The sequence below is a fragment of the Gymnodraco acuticeps genome, unplaced genomic scaffold, assembly GCF_902827175.1.
Source record: "Gymnodraco acuticeps unplaced genomic scaffold, fGymAcu1.1, whole genome shotgun sequence".
In the NCBI taxonomy this organism is placed as follows: domain Eukaryota; kingdom Metazoa; phylum Chordata; class Actinopteri; order Perciformes; family Bathydraconidae; genus Gymnodraco; species Gymnodraco acuticeps.
In genome coordinates, this window is record NW_022991435.1 from 531,064 (window position 1) to 545,600 (window position 14,537).

The 14,537-nt window shown below is 42.4% G+C and overlaps 1 protein-coding gene across 4 annotated transcripts in view; it reads left to right on the forward strand.

The window, feature by feature from the left end:
- ece2a (endothelin converting enzyme 2a) overlaps window positions 1–14,537 on the forward strand; it is a 91,860-nt gene that overhangs the window by 2,236 nt on the left and 75,087 nt on the right. The window lies entirely within an intron of this gene.

The window sequence follows — 14,537 nt, forward strand, 5'->3', positions numbered from 1 at the left end:
TGAAAGAAAAATCCTAGTATATCCTTTGTGGTATATAATCATACAACATATTCTGTATTCTCTCTGTGAAGGGAAGATGAGCTTAGTTTGCCATAATCTTTTAGCAAAGCGACAATTTATTGCTCAAGAAAGTTGGGCTTTGGAGTGAAATTTCCCAACTTGTCCACAAGGTGTCCTCAATCCCTTACAAATAGAATCAGTTCTGGAGCACCAAGCATTACCTGCAGTACCTGATTCTAAAAGACCCTGCTGCTCAGTAATACATGTGAAGCAGGAACACGGTGTTGTGACTGCTAAACATAGAGTAGACCTGTATGTGAATTGAGCTAAATCTAAAGCAATGGGCTTAAGAGCTAAAAGCTGGTGGATTGATTTAGATATACAAATGTATCTCTTCATCATTTCTATATTAAATATTGATTTGCCCAGTGATGATTCTAAAGAGTGTGCTGCTTTAGAGCTGTTCATTACAGTGATTTGTTTTATTTATTATTTCGTGATCAAAAGAACACAAGCTTTCAAATGATGAAAAACTGATTTTGGATGTTTCAAATAAATCTTTTTCAGTAACATGTTTTTTTGTTCATCATCAGGATGAGCTATACACAGATGTATTTACTCTTACAGCTTTCAAAGCTTTTGTTGTAACTGTAATACCTGAACAGAAATATAGAGGGATTTGGTGGTCTATTTTGTTCTCCCAATGTGAGCCATGTTTATGGCACGTGAGTTTGTGTGTGTCAGAAATGTGTGTGTTTTGAGATCTTTACTCATCAAAACCTCCGTGTTTTACTATGTAATTCCTGTTTAAAACTACAGTATACAGACAACTTAATTATAGCTGGAGATCTTTTTTTTAATTTAGCCACGCTTGTCAAAACAACGTGAGGAGTATGACATACAGACCCTAACCCTAACCCTGACGGACAGAGCCTCACTTTTTCAGTGTGCGTCATAGGCACACCTACAGCACAGGCGTGAGTGGGCTCAGACACTCTGGAGTCTGATATATAAAATATCTTCTCTTGCCTCTCTCCTGCGTTGCACTGCAGCAGGCAACACCAGTGCACACCGCTTTCTGCACACTGATATAAACCAATTAGAAGCCAATATATCGCACCCCTCCTGGAGGACTTGGAGGACACATGCACAGATAGGCAGTTACATCAGGGGGCCCACTGTGAAGATGTGTACATCCTCACGTGTAGCAAAGGCATGAGGAGCTCTTAAAAGCACTTAGATATCACCACGCTTGATTAAAGGCTTGCCACGGTTGTGCACGTTTCCCTGCTACCCTCACTTGTCAAATCGATAAATCCAGAGGGACTATTTTCTCGTTAAAATGACACAATAAATTACCATCACTATAGCAGGACCGAGGCATAATTTGGCAGAGAGGAGGGAAGACGTAAAGGAAGAATTGAGGCGCCACAGTGCGAAAGGAGAGATGGAAGTGAGGTAAATAACTAATCAGGTTTGGGCCACTCAACTGTCTCAGATGGAGGTCACTTCCATTAAGACAATCTGTACAGCACTGATAGGAAGATATAAGGGAGGGAGGAGGGCTTGGATGAGGACAGCTGGAGCCCTGCATGATGATGACCATTTTGACGTCTTTCTCCTTCCTCGGTTTATACCTGTATTTGTCATAAATGTTTCTTTCAGTTTCATGCATGTATATTGTCAAAATCCTATTTTTACCTGTTCTGTCCTCGTCCCCCGCCTTATTTACACCTGCTTTTTCTCAAGACAGTCAGCATTCGGTGACCCTCTTCTGCCTCTCTGTAAGCCTCTGTCCTTGTCATGAACTCTCAGGATTATGTTATAGTCTTGAAGTTAGGATTGATCCTGCTGTCTCTGTATGGAGTTGTGATAATCTGAAATAAACCTAAATAAAGTGACTTTCATTATCCGAGCATGCATGATTAAACATTAGTGGGATCTCTTCGGTTTTATGTTTGGATCAATAGAGATTGTGGCATTACTGAATCCATTTTGGTCACTGACCAACTTGATGCTGGCATTAGGATCATAGTAATTCTACAAGACTATGATTGATATTATTCTTGGTTTATTCAAAGCCTGATATAAATATATTACTTGTTGTCCAAAATCTGGTAATTGAGCCACCCGATAGTACGTGATCTCATGTTTCTTCATGATCATACATTTGGGCATCATAAGTATCTATTTAGGACCTGTTTTATGTTTTCAGTTTGGATTTACAGATACAGTTCTGATTCACTCTATCTTGTCCTCATGTGTTCGACAGTGAACTTGTTAGAATAATGTTTTTTTTTATATACCTGCTTTTACAAAAGCACTGGAAAAAAACGCTAACTGTGTTTTTTGAGTACATGCCGTATTGATCTGCTAGTCCCTTATGACTAAGAGGTAGTCAAATCATTCATAATAGCACATCCAGTTTTGAAGCTGCACTGCCCACTCAGACTCCCACTTTTCCACAATGGCATGAGGTCAGTGTTGTCTCTGCCTTTAAAATGATTTAGAGTTGCTTATTTAGAGGGCAGTATCATTTATTGGCATAGTAATATGAAGAACCAAGGGTAAACGTGCATGTAAATGTACAGAAATATGGAAGTAAGAGGGGTTATCAATAGGCCCACAGTTATAAAACACGTGTTTGTGCAACAAAACGTCACCTGCACATTCCAGTTTTGAGTTGGAATGTAAACTCCAGTATTGATGATAATGGAATGTTATTATAAAATCACTTTGTGTGTCACATATGGCATTATAATGTGACATAACAATGCTCGGTACGGAGTAAAGGCCCGGGGGGATGTGTGTCACTGCATTGCGTCAAGCTTTGCCTGACCCTCCTCGTAACCTGTGGGCAACATTACGGAGCATTAGCGATGATCACCTCACACACCGTCTAGTTCCCGCCTGACACACAGCCACCGCTCTTTCTTCCTCGTTCTTTTATGGCTTGCTTCAGGCTGCTGCCAGTGATGTAATGACCCCACGTCTCTCAGTGGTCAGCGCTCATGCCTCGCTCCCTAAGGCGAGGGGTGATGATGTAATTGCTCTGTTCTTCTGCACTGAGTGGAGCTGAGGTGTGTGAGTGTGTGTAAGTATGTGTGTGTGCTGGTTTCCTGGGAGTACCGTACTGCATACCATGTTCCTTCCATGTTTACATCAGTGCACCAGGTTTAGAGGGCATGTTGCAAAATCTCCACAGGCACACCAAGAACACGTGTTTTCTGTGGACCAAAGCACTTCTAAAACATGTTTTTGGTGTGTCTTGCCATCAGTGCACACATTTCAGAATCAGATTTTTTTTTTCTAAGTGCTTGGTCATGTCAAATAAGTAATTCAGAAGGATAGCAAATGAAGCTTTCTCAGAACAAAACGCATACAGACACATGCACAAAATGTTCTGTACAGTCTGTATTTAAAAAAATGTATTTAATACTTAACCACTGATGGCTTCATCTGTATGTTTTCTTAATGTAAGGTGAAGTCATTGGTTTGTTGCATAGGAGAGGCTTATAGCCTGTGCTGCCCGCTGGGTATTATTCAGTTGTTTTGGTAGCGATTTTCTAACTGCGTGCATGAATTGATCCATATTTTGTTCTTGACATCTTTTAATTTACATAGTCCACTATTCTTTTTATATTTAAGACAAATGATTAACAGAGAGTATAAATTGATAATGAAAATCCTTTTGAGTGCCGCCCCACTGTGCATGTAATAGACTTATAGGGTGTGTTTTACCCTCCCTAAATATCCTGCACTGCTGCTTCTATTTAGCTCACCCACTCACATCAGTGCCCAGTCCCTTTGGGCTCCTCCAGCTCCTGAGGGTGATGTTAACGGTGTTTATTGGCAGAGGAATAGTGAAACACCATGAGTGTGACTGGTCAGTCAGCTGTTGTGTAACTATGTATGGCCCAGTGCCTTGACAACAATGACATTATGCCTTTTTATAAGGAACATTACCGCATGCTAGCAACAATTTAAAGTCTCTCCTCCGTCACTGACCCGCTCTGCCTCTTGCACGCACCATCTTGCTCATTCATTCCTCACACCCTGCCCTTCTCCCCCCTGCCCCTCCCTCACGGCCTTTCATCACCTCCTGATGCTCTCTCACGTCCTCTATTTCATCCTCGATGTCTCCCCTCTCTTTTTCCTCGACCATTGCCTCACTTATGCCTCCACTGCCCTCCCCTCTAACTTCTTGTCAGTATTTGGTATCAAAAATGTCCACCGGTGTGTCAGGAATCAGTCCATCTATATATAGATGGAGCGGAGGTGTTTACTGTGTGGAGATCTGTGGGAGCTACACTTTTCACAGGAGTCCAACTAACTCTCTATTATGTTGAGCTACGGCTCATTCAGATATTGGCAGGAGAGACTTGAACATTTATTGAGTATCTATCAGCCACTGCTGCTGTCTGTTATATATCGTTTCCCCCAGTATTTAATGTGTTTAATACGTAATAAACAGTATCAATATTGAGAGTTGCGCTCTTGAGTAAATCTCCAATGATTTGACATGTCTTACATATATGTTTGTGTACTTGTGTGCCCATATCACTACGTGCACTGTGAAGACACTATACCGCGCATGTAAGAGTTTACTGTTTGTAAACCTGCAGCACGCATGGCACAGGAGGAACATAAAGGCGGTGCAGGAGGATTTTATTTCAGCGTTAATAGGGAGATCTAAGGTGACATTCCTCACTTCCCTTTTTCCGCAGTGTTAGAAATACACACACACACACACACACACACACACACACACACACACACACACACACACACACACACACACACACACACACACACACACACACACACACCAAATGCTGATGGGATGGAAAGTCACTGGCAACACAGAGAGCATGGGGGTAGAGTGAGAGAGATTTGAAGTCATGAGTTATGTCTCAGCAGCTGATATCAGATATGCTGTTGCACACAGGAAGTTAATCCCTCATTTCTCAATCTGAGTTCCTACATGTTTCCATGTGACCTTTCCCACCTTTTCTCCCCTCACTGGTATCACTCACGTTTTCTTTCCCTCACCCCTCACCTGTATTCTGTCCTTTTCCTCCATCCATTTTCACTCATCCTCCCCTCTACTTCCATATGGTGCTTCATCCATGTCTTACTGTCTGCACAGGCATGCACACACCTTCTCCTAACACTTGGAATAAAAGCAGCAGCGAGGCTGGGGAAAGAGCGGGTAGCTTTCAGGGGAATAATAGAACCAGCAGACATCGGACATTTCCCGCTGGCTGGGGGTGGCGCACGTCTGATCAGATAGTCTTGTATCCCCCTGTCACTGCCCCAGTTTGTGCCGTCAGTTTCCATCCAGCTTATTCACAGCGGTGTTCAACAAATATATCAGCTTTATATAATTAACAATGAACTAATTGTGAAGTGATTGCGAGGTCTGAGAGGCTCTGACAGTCTGACACATTTACATGATGATCAGACTGATCACGTGGTCTTGCTTAATGGAACAGGAGAATTGGCATGTCTGCTTGAGTAATCAAGAACAGCAATGAGGTTGTATTAGTTTTGGATGAAACAGTAAGCAAGCAAATGCAACTGAATATACAAGGGAGTAGAGGTTGTTAAATCTGCAGTGTCCTCTGGCTTCAACCAGAGGTAAGTTACACGCACGCACACGCACCATATGGTCTACGACACAACATCTGTATCACCCGCACTGTCTGTATTTACCTAGGTGTAACATCTGCAGCAGATACAGAACTGCAGCAGATGAGGTGTTTTGTGTGAATGGAGGATTGGATAAATGAATGAATGAAAGACGAGGAAGAAGAGAGGGTCGTTTGAAGCAGAGGGATTTTTACCCCCCCATCCCCTCCTCTCTCTCTTTCTCCTATCCCCCCTCCCCTCTTCTCAGCATCATGATTGGCTGTTTTCAGGGAGCCCTCAGTATGCAGCAGTCAGTAAGTCAGTAGGGGCAACCCTGCCTCCATCCCGCCCCCCCCCCCCCCCCTCCCCTCCTTTCTACTTTTTGCCGCTGTAAGGAGTGGTGCTGTGTATGAATGAGCCTGAGAGCCGCATAATGTGAATGAAAAATAAGAGGGGGAGCTAGCAGATAGGGGTGATAGCTGAATGAAATGCAGCAAAGCAGGGAATACAAAAAATGGCGGAAGAATGTTGAATGAAAATCACAAGTGTGGGATGTGAGCGGAGGAGGCGGTGTGGGTGATAGGCATGAGAAGAATGTGAAATGTTAATAGAGCGATAGCAATGCTCCAATTGGTGTGGGTGTGTGTGTGTCCACCCTCACAGGTATGCAGAACAGGGAGGATGCCTGGATCAGTGGCTGCTTTGCCTATTATCCAACGGGAACCTCCACACACACACACACACACACACACACACACACACACACACACACACACACACACACACACACACACACACACACACACACACACACACACACACACACACACACACACACACACACACACACACACACACAGTTCTCTGCAAGTTGTTGCTCCGTGTGTTGAATAATAATGGGGTTACCCGGGCAACCAGGCTAAGATGATCGATGGGCCTGGCCCTGATAAACAGAGCACAGAGGGAGTGCGCTTGTGTGTGTGTGCATGTGAGTGTGTATTTGTGGTGTCGCAGTGGGAGTTTCTTTGTTCTGGGACAATTACAAGGTATCTTATTATCAAATATATTACAATCTTAGTGTGTGTGTGTGTGTCATAGACTGCACACAGAGAAACATGCTCACAGGTTCCATGTGTGTGTGTAACTGTTAGCGTCATTAGAGGTTGCTTTGTGTGTGTGTGTGGATCTGAAGGATGTTTTTATTTTTCAGAGAATGGCTCTGTTCTCAGTGACACTGAACGCCCTTGGTGAGAGGGTTTGTGCAGGCGCACTGTGTGAGTGACCACACACACACACACACACACACACACACACACACACACACACACACACACACACACACACACACACACACACACACACACACACTCCTGACTCATTCACTCACAATAATAATATGGCCATTGGTGAGATAGAGGCACTCAACAATGAGTCAACCCGGCTACCTAGTTTGATTACATTTGTAATGTACATGTTTAAGTGCTGTAGTCATGAGGGTTAGCTTGCATGTTGAAAGAGCGTTTGGATGAGGATGAGGGACAGAGAAGTAAAAAAACATGGGGATGAGTAAAGTGATAATGCTTAACAGAGATATAAGTAAGACTGGGATCCATACTGTAACATATAACTTCACATATTGGAGATAATGGTTAAATAAGTGGAGACACTTACTGTACGGACAAAGTATTATTTTAATTAGAGATAATTGTTTACAGTATGTTCTTTTTGTACATGAGGAGATGAGTTGATTACCACATTATCTGATGACTTAAAAAGAACTCTATTAAAGGTGGGGTAGGTAAGTTTGAGAAACCGGCTCGAGATACACTTTTTGTTATATTCCATGGAATGCTCTCAACATCCCGATAGCAATGAATATCTTAAGTGAATATCTTAAGTGCTTTGACAAAAAATCCATACAAAAAAGTCATCTGTGGAAGCCGTAGTACTGTAAAAAGCACGACCAATCATCTGAGCCGGCCCGGCTAAAATAACTGGATGGCCTACCTGCCTGTCAGCCTTCCATCTGTGCACAAACTTATCTCGTGCCCTCATTGGTCATGTGCGCGTTCGTGTGTTGGAGGAGGGGCTCTGTAAGGAAGTGGCAGATTTTTTCCGGCTGTGTATTTTCAAATTCTAGCGCACTCGAGCTGGTTTCTCCAAAATTACCTACCCCACCTTTAAGGGGCAGGTAACCCAAATTCCCCAAAAACAACAACCATGCAATTCTTTTTAATGTGCACAGGGGTTTGAGACGTGTATCTCCGAGATATCTGCCTCCACCCTAATAATACTAAGGCGGTGATTGGAATTGAGATTGTGTTGCTTGCAGTGTTGAAGCATCACATTTCAAATTTCTCTCTCCGGAAACAATGTCCCCAAGAAGCTGGATAATCCACCAGAGGCACTGTCAGGAGTGTTCATTGGGACATTTTGAACAGTGAAAAGTAATTCCAATGAAATCTGGTCACCTCAAGGTGGAGGTAGAAATCTCAGAGAGATGGATGATTTCATGGCAACACACCACAAGAGTTGTGAAATTATTGTTTATTTGTACTTTGACTAAACTGGAGCTTTTTAAATGGTCTTTATTCTAAGACCCCAGTCATACTTGCCAACCTTGAGACCTCAGAAACCTCAGAAATTGGGAGCATTTCAAAACCACCGCGGGGGGGGGGGGGGGGTGCTAGTGGATCATCGCCGGAGCTGTATTAGATTAACAGGAAAGGAGTGAGCAGAGGGTCGTGTTGTCGATTCTTGTTCAGTTTTCTGACAATCTTCCTCACCCTCTCAGACTTTGAGTTGCGCGCGCTGCTAAAGGGACGCGCTGCCATGGAAACCAAACAATGGTGTAGCTGTATTAAAGTCCGAGTGGAAACAGTCCTGAATAAATCAGATTTTGTCAGAAATCGGGAGAAATGCGGGAGAAATATGACCCCGGGAGGAAACCGGGAGAGGGCAATGAAATCGGGAGTCTCCCGCGAAAATCGGGAGGGTTGGCAAGTATGACAGTTCACAGCATCTTTCTGCGTTACCAGTCTACATAAAACAGTCCCATTTTATTAATACCGTATTTCTCAGTGAATTATTTCAGTGTAAGCTTTCATGGCACTCTGAGGAAGTAGTCTGCCGGAAAATCATTGGTTTTATGTTACGAGCACCATGTTCTTACAAAACTGCGAGTGTCTGTTGAGGCTGGGGAATATATTGGTTATTGGCATTCACACAGCTCCTCTGTCTGCACTGCACACTGCTGCATCACATTACCCTTACCGCCTCCCTCCCCTCTCTCTCACCTCTCTCTTCCCTTCCTCCCTGTCCCCTATCTACTCCCCCTCCCGGCCAGAGAGGAGGAGTTGGAAGGCAGAGTAGGAAGGAAGAGAGGCTGCTAAGAGGTGCATCTGCAGCCAAAGTCTCCTCTTAGGAGCTGAAGTGTCATCCTGGAGCTCGCTGTGCATTTCTCACCCTCAAAGAGCGGTCATCTCTGTATTCAGAGTCGCTCTGCTCTTTTGTCATGAATACCAAGAGACAAGCTTCCGTTTTAGTGACGATCACCATATGTCGCAGCACAAAAAGTCACTTCTCTGTGACCTTGTACACCTGATGTTGTTTTACACCACGTAAGAAAACATCTAGCATAAAGACTTATAAAGCTTTTAGAGAAAGACCTGATGTCATTGTGCTCATCATATATGGCTAAACATATGACAACATAAACAATACAGATGTGTTTGATAAAGGGACAATGGAGCACATTTTGTCGTGCTTAAGCCTTACTAAATTCTGTAGACAACACACACACACACATACCATGTATACATCACTTCAGGGGACATTACATTGACTTACATGCATTTCCTGGAGACTTATCCTAACCTTAACCATAACCAACACATGCCTAACCCTTACCCTTATCCTAATCCTAATCCTAACCAAGTCTTCACCCTAAAATTAATGATTCCCCTTATGGGGACCTCCAATTTGTCCCCATAAGGGAGGTGAGTCCCCACACGTGACTGTGTCAACAGATTTAGGTCCCCACAAGTATAGTAATGCTAGGCCACACACACACACACACACACACACACACACACACACACACACACACACACACACACACACACACACACACACACACACACACACACACACACAATACTGTTTGTTGAAAGAGAGTAAAACTGTAGAGATACTGCACCATTACCTAAAGGTCTTTGTGCTTGTTTGTCAAAGAAAAATATATTAGGAACGCTTGATGCAGTTGTTCGTCATAGAGACAGCTATGTACTGTGTTCAGAGTCTGAATGGCGTCATTAGCCTATCATCACATAGCTGTGAGCAGGGAAAGCCCTGTCAGCCTGGTAATAGCTCTGTGAGTGCGTCATTGTTCTCCTGAATGCATTTAGCACTCTGCAGTGACGCACTGTTGCCGCAAGCCAGCCGTGGCAGCGGAGAGAACTGTACAGTGCAGTCACCTGTGTGTACGTGTGTGTTTCCTTTACCAGATAATCATTTTTTTATGTCTTTTTTAAAATGAAATCTTTAATAGAGTGAGGATATACAGAAGCAAACTCAGGGTTGCTTATGTTTGTTGCTGTAGGGACTGCTTTCAGTCCACTGTCAGAGAAACATAAAAACAGATGCAGGCTGCTGTTTTCAGAAAAGGTCTTAAACCCCTATGCTACCTTCCCTACACTAACAGACACAATTAGCACGTTGGGGAGCATAAAGCTGCTAAAAAAGGCAGATATTTTAATGGGGGTATGGCAGAGAACACAATGTGGCTTAATAGTGAGGGAATACTGGTCTCACATTCACCAAGTGTCACTTAGCATCTGCTTGATGTGTAAATAAGCCACTGTTTGCTAGCAACCGTTCATTATATCTTTTGAACGGTGTTGTGACTGATTCCAGCTTGATTCCTCAGCCAAAAGAATCACTTGCTGCATGTTTAATATGTCATCTGGTATTGTCATTCATAGCATGTTGACATCACATAGCAGGGAATACAGATGTTGTTCATAATATAGTATGTTATACCAGAGTGAAGCCAAGTGCATGGTCAACCCCCATCAGAATTAGTACATTACGTCACATTGGAGATGGATTTGAAGAGTAAACTACAACAATCATTGTACATGATAATACTCCTTTGCCATCTGTCTCCTTCCTCCCACCTCAGTCAGTTATCTTTTACCAGAACCTTGTATTGCAATATCTTCCACATATGTCTCCAAATCCCCTCGTCATCCTCTCCTGTAAGACCATTACTGCAGCTAAGTCGCTTAATACACCAGGGTCTTTTTCCTTTTTCTGTGTGTGTGTCCAATCAGCCTTTTGGTAGAGCGCCGTCTTTGTGAGGCGGTCCCCAGCACTCTTACATAATGCTGCATGTAATGCTGCAGGCACTGACTAACAGACTTGCACATCCACCTCTGCATTGTCATGTCGGCCTTTACAGTACGTCTGTCTGTTTGTTTGTCACTACCTCCTATGTGCTTGACTATCTACCTACTAACTACTGTGTTGCCACGTTTTTCTTTTGGTCTTAACTGCGAGATTTACTGCCTGAGCCTCTCTTTGTCTGTTTCAAATTCTCTGTCTGTCTTCATCTTTGCTTTATTTCCTGTCTGCCTCTCCATCGTCCCTCTATATCTTTCACTTCTGCATACCAGAGTTAGTTGGTCTCGTGGTGATATTCTTATGTAACGCTTGCCTTTTGCACTCTCCCTTGTTTGCAAGACATACAGACACAAGGGATAGACGATTCTAGATGAAAAGAGAAGGTTCCTCCACTTAGAAATAAGATTACTGATTCCTTTTAGCATTTTGAGGGAAAGAAGTTTCGAATACACTTCCTTAACTCTTCTTGGAGGATTTGTCGGATGTTGTGATTCACTTTTAAAGGTTTCAATTTCTCCAATGTTTGTGTGGGTTGACAGCTGCTATTTCCTGGCATTTATTTGTGATCTTCACAGCTCTTCATATTGTACAATTTGTTCATTCTGCAGGTGGTTGTTTACTAAAAAAGTCTGAGGCTGTACATTATTGCAACACTTTCTCATCTTTTAATAGCTGTGTTTTCTTCTGATCGTCTCATTTTGTTCCTGACTTTGTCGATCCTCACTGTGTTTCTCTACTGTTTTTTTTAGATGTGTCGTGTTTTCATGTCTGCCACCTCTGCACTGTTGTAATTTGATGATAGGAAGTTTGATCACTCGAAACAGATGTCCCCTGCTGATTCAGATAAGGCTGGATAATATTGCATTAAGGTAGAAATCATCATAATTGCCTGGCTGCGAGATAACGTATAAAAAAGTAAATACACTATAAACACATCTGAACATTCATCCTACCATCATCCATAGTGATATGGAGAGTCAGAGCTGCTGAGCTGACCTGATCTAATGGACATATTTGAATTCACAAACCAGTGTCAGGCATCGCAAAGGTTACATATACACTATAAACCAGACCTGATTGTAATGACTGAGGTCATGTTTTAATTTCCCTGACACTTGATTGATGATGATGATAATTGTGCTCTGTCAGGTACTTGGCATTGTTTTTGATATCCTGCTGTTTTAGACTCATAACTTGTTGATCAGTTAGCATGGTAAAAGTACAACAAAAAGCAAGGTAATGAGAAGTAGGGTGGCATGATAGGAGGATAATATATGAAAACATTGTTGAATATCAAGATATAACTTGTTTGCGACAAATATTGAACTCGACTCAGTTTTGCCTCAAAAGATGCTATCTGCAGTTTTTCTAACTAAAATGATCTTTAAGTGCAATATGGCTATTACAATATGTTTATCCCGCATGTTGACATCATGATCCATACAAAAATAAATGATGCAGCCCTAACAAGAAGCAGTATGTAGGTTTAAAGATTGAATATATTATTAATCAATATATAAAAGAATGAATTCTCGTTAAAATGACCCAGGTTATAGTTTTACGTCAGTCCTTATGTAATAATTGAGCCCTTCTTATTAGCAGAATAGAAAGCGCTATGCAGCAGTCCATGCTTGACAAGGATTCATGAACAAGTACAAATGAAACTAATACAGATCCCTCTGATGCTTTTCTATCGAGGACAATTGCTGTCAGTGCTCCTTCTATGCATTGTCCGTATATATTACTGTGGGTATCAGTGGTTGGATGAACTGACCAGAAAGAAAATGAAGCCTTTCAGTGAGACACGTTAGAGAGTACAGGAGGCATAGATGAGGTATATGTGTGAGAGAGATTGAATTGATTAATAGTGGAAACCACTCAGTGCTGACTCTGGCTCGCTGAGAGCCACCTGTCCCTTCAGTTTCATCAGCGCACATCACTGACTCTGACGAACTGGACCTCCTCTCTGTGCTGCCGGGGGCACGGTGCCAGGACCAGACCATTATTATTATTATTATTATTATCCGAAAACGTAAAATATGAACTATTTTATTTCACGTTATATTGAGGTGTTAGGACCCAAAAATATAGTAACATTTAAAATTGTACAATAATCATAATTGCTCATTCCTATTTGGTATATGTGTCTAATGAATAAACGGTGTTCTAATGGGTTTCCCAGAACAAAGACTTGGATAATTAACCAATTTCCAGAACATTTAATAATCTTTTTATCATTTTTCCAGCACCAATTTTTAAAACTCACCAGTTCTTGTCTCTTCAATGTGAATATTTGTTATCCTTTGTCCCATATGATTATAAGCTCGTCGGGTTTAAGACTGTTAGTTGAACAAAGTTGTTTAAATATATCCGTTCAGCTTTGGGAATCATGTGTCTGTTTTGTTACTATACAATGATTCATCTCACTCCAATGTAATGTACATGTTTCTTTATGACTCACGTGTGTAACAGGATACCAGAGAGAGACAGACGACACATCAACAAAAGTTAGGAACTGGAGCTAGATGTATTGACATTTCCCTTTTTAGAGCGGACATAATAATCGAAGAAGTCAGGGAATGATGCCCACAGGCTCCACTGCTTGGCATGATCCCATTTCATTGGACCCTCTCTTTTATTTCCTCTTTCATCACAGCTGTCTCTCAAAAGAAACTGGTGTGCTCTCTGCTGACATCTTTTAAAGAGTTTGTGTGGCCGAATTGAAGGAAGATGATAATTTGGGATAGTGAAGCATGGTTGAGTGAAAAGGTATTTTAAGGGGAAGTTTTACATTTGGACGGAGGATTATCTCATCGAGTGGTGTTAGGATTAGCTAGCGCCATTAGAGCATAGCAAACAACTGTGTTTGCTTGGCCCATATTAGCCTGTACAGGGAATCGAAGAGCAGATGGTCTGCCATGGTTTGTAATGCTTTGTTCATTTAACCTGAGAACAGGGGCCTTGCATACCCCCTGCCATCCTTCAACACACTAATGAAGAAAGAAAAAGAGATAGATTGTACGAAAGCTCTGGTTAGTCAAGTGAGACGAACCCACCAGGTTTAAATCCAGTTTTCAGTTTAATGCAACACTTAATAAACACAATCCCTTTGATCCCTACAGTATCAAATAAAAAGTCTATGAGAGTAACGAGAGACAAACCCAAAGCACCATTGCAGAGTCAGTTTCTCTGCCTGTTGCCATGGCTACCTACCTACTCCCCAAGACGATATTTACTTGAAAACACATTGTTATGCATTAACTGGACTGTGGGGCTGTAATAAGGAGGTGGGGCTGTTGTTTCTCAGTGTGAGGCTAATGAGTGGGAGAGCCTCCGTTCACCAGGGCCGTATCATATGCTGTGTGCTGTGTGAGCATCTTGCTGATCCCACTGAGAGATGAAGGACTTAGTAAAGCATCGGCATGCAAGTGACCACTCGTTAAACTCCATCCGCCTTAGTTACTGTTGCTATGACTGTCAGCCCACCCCTCTGGCATTGCACG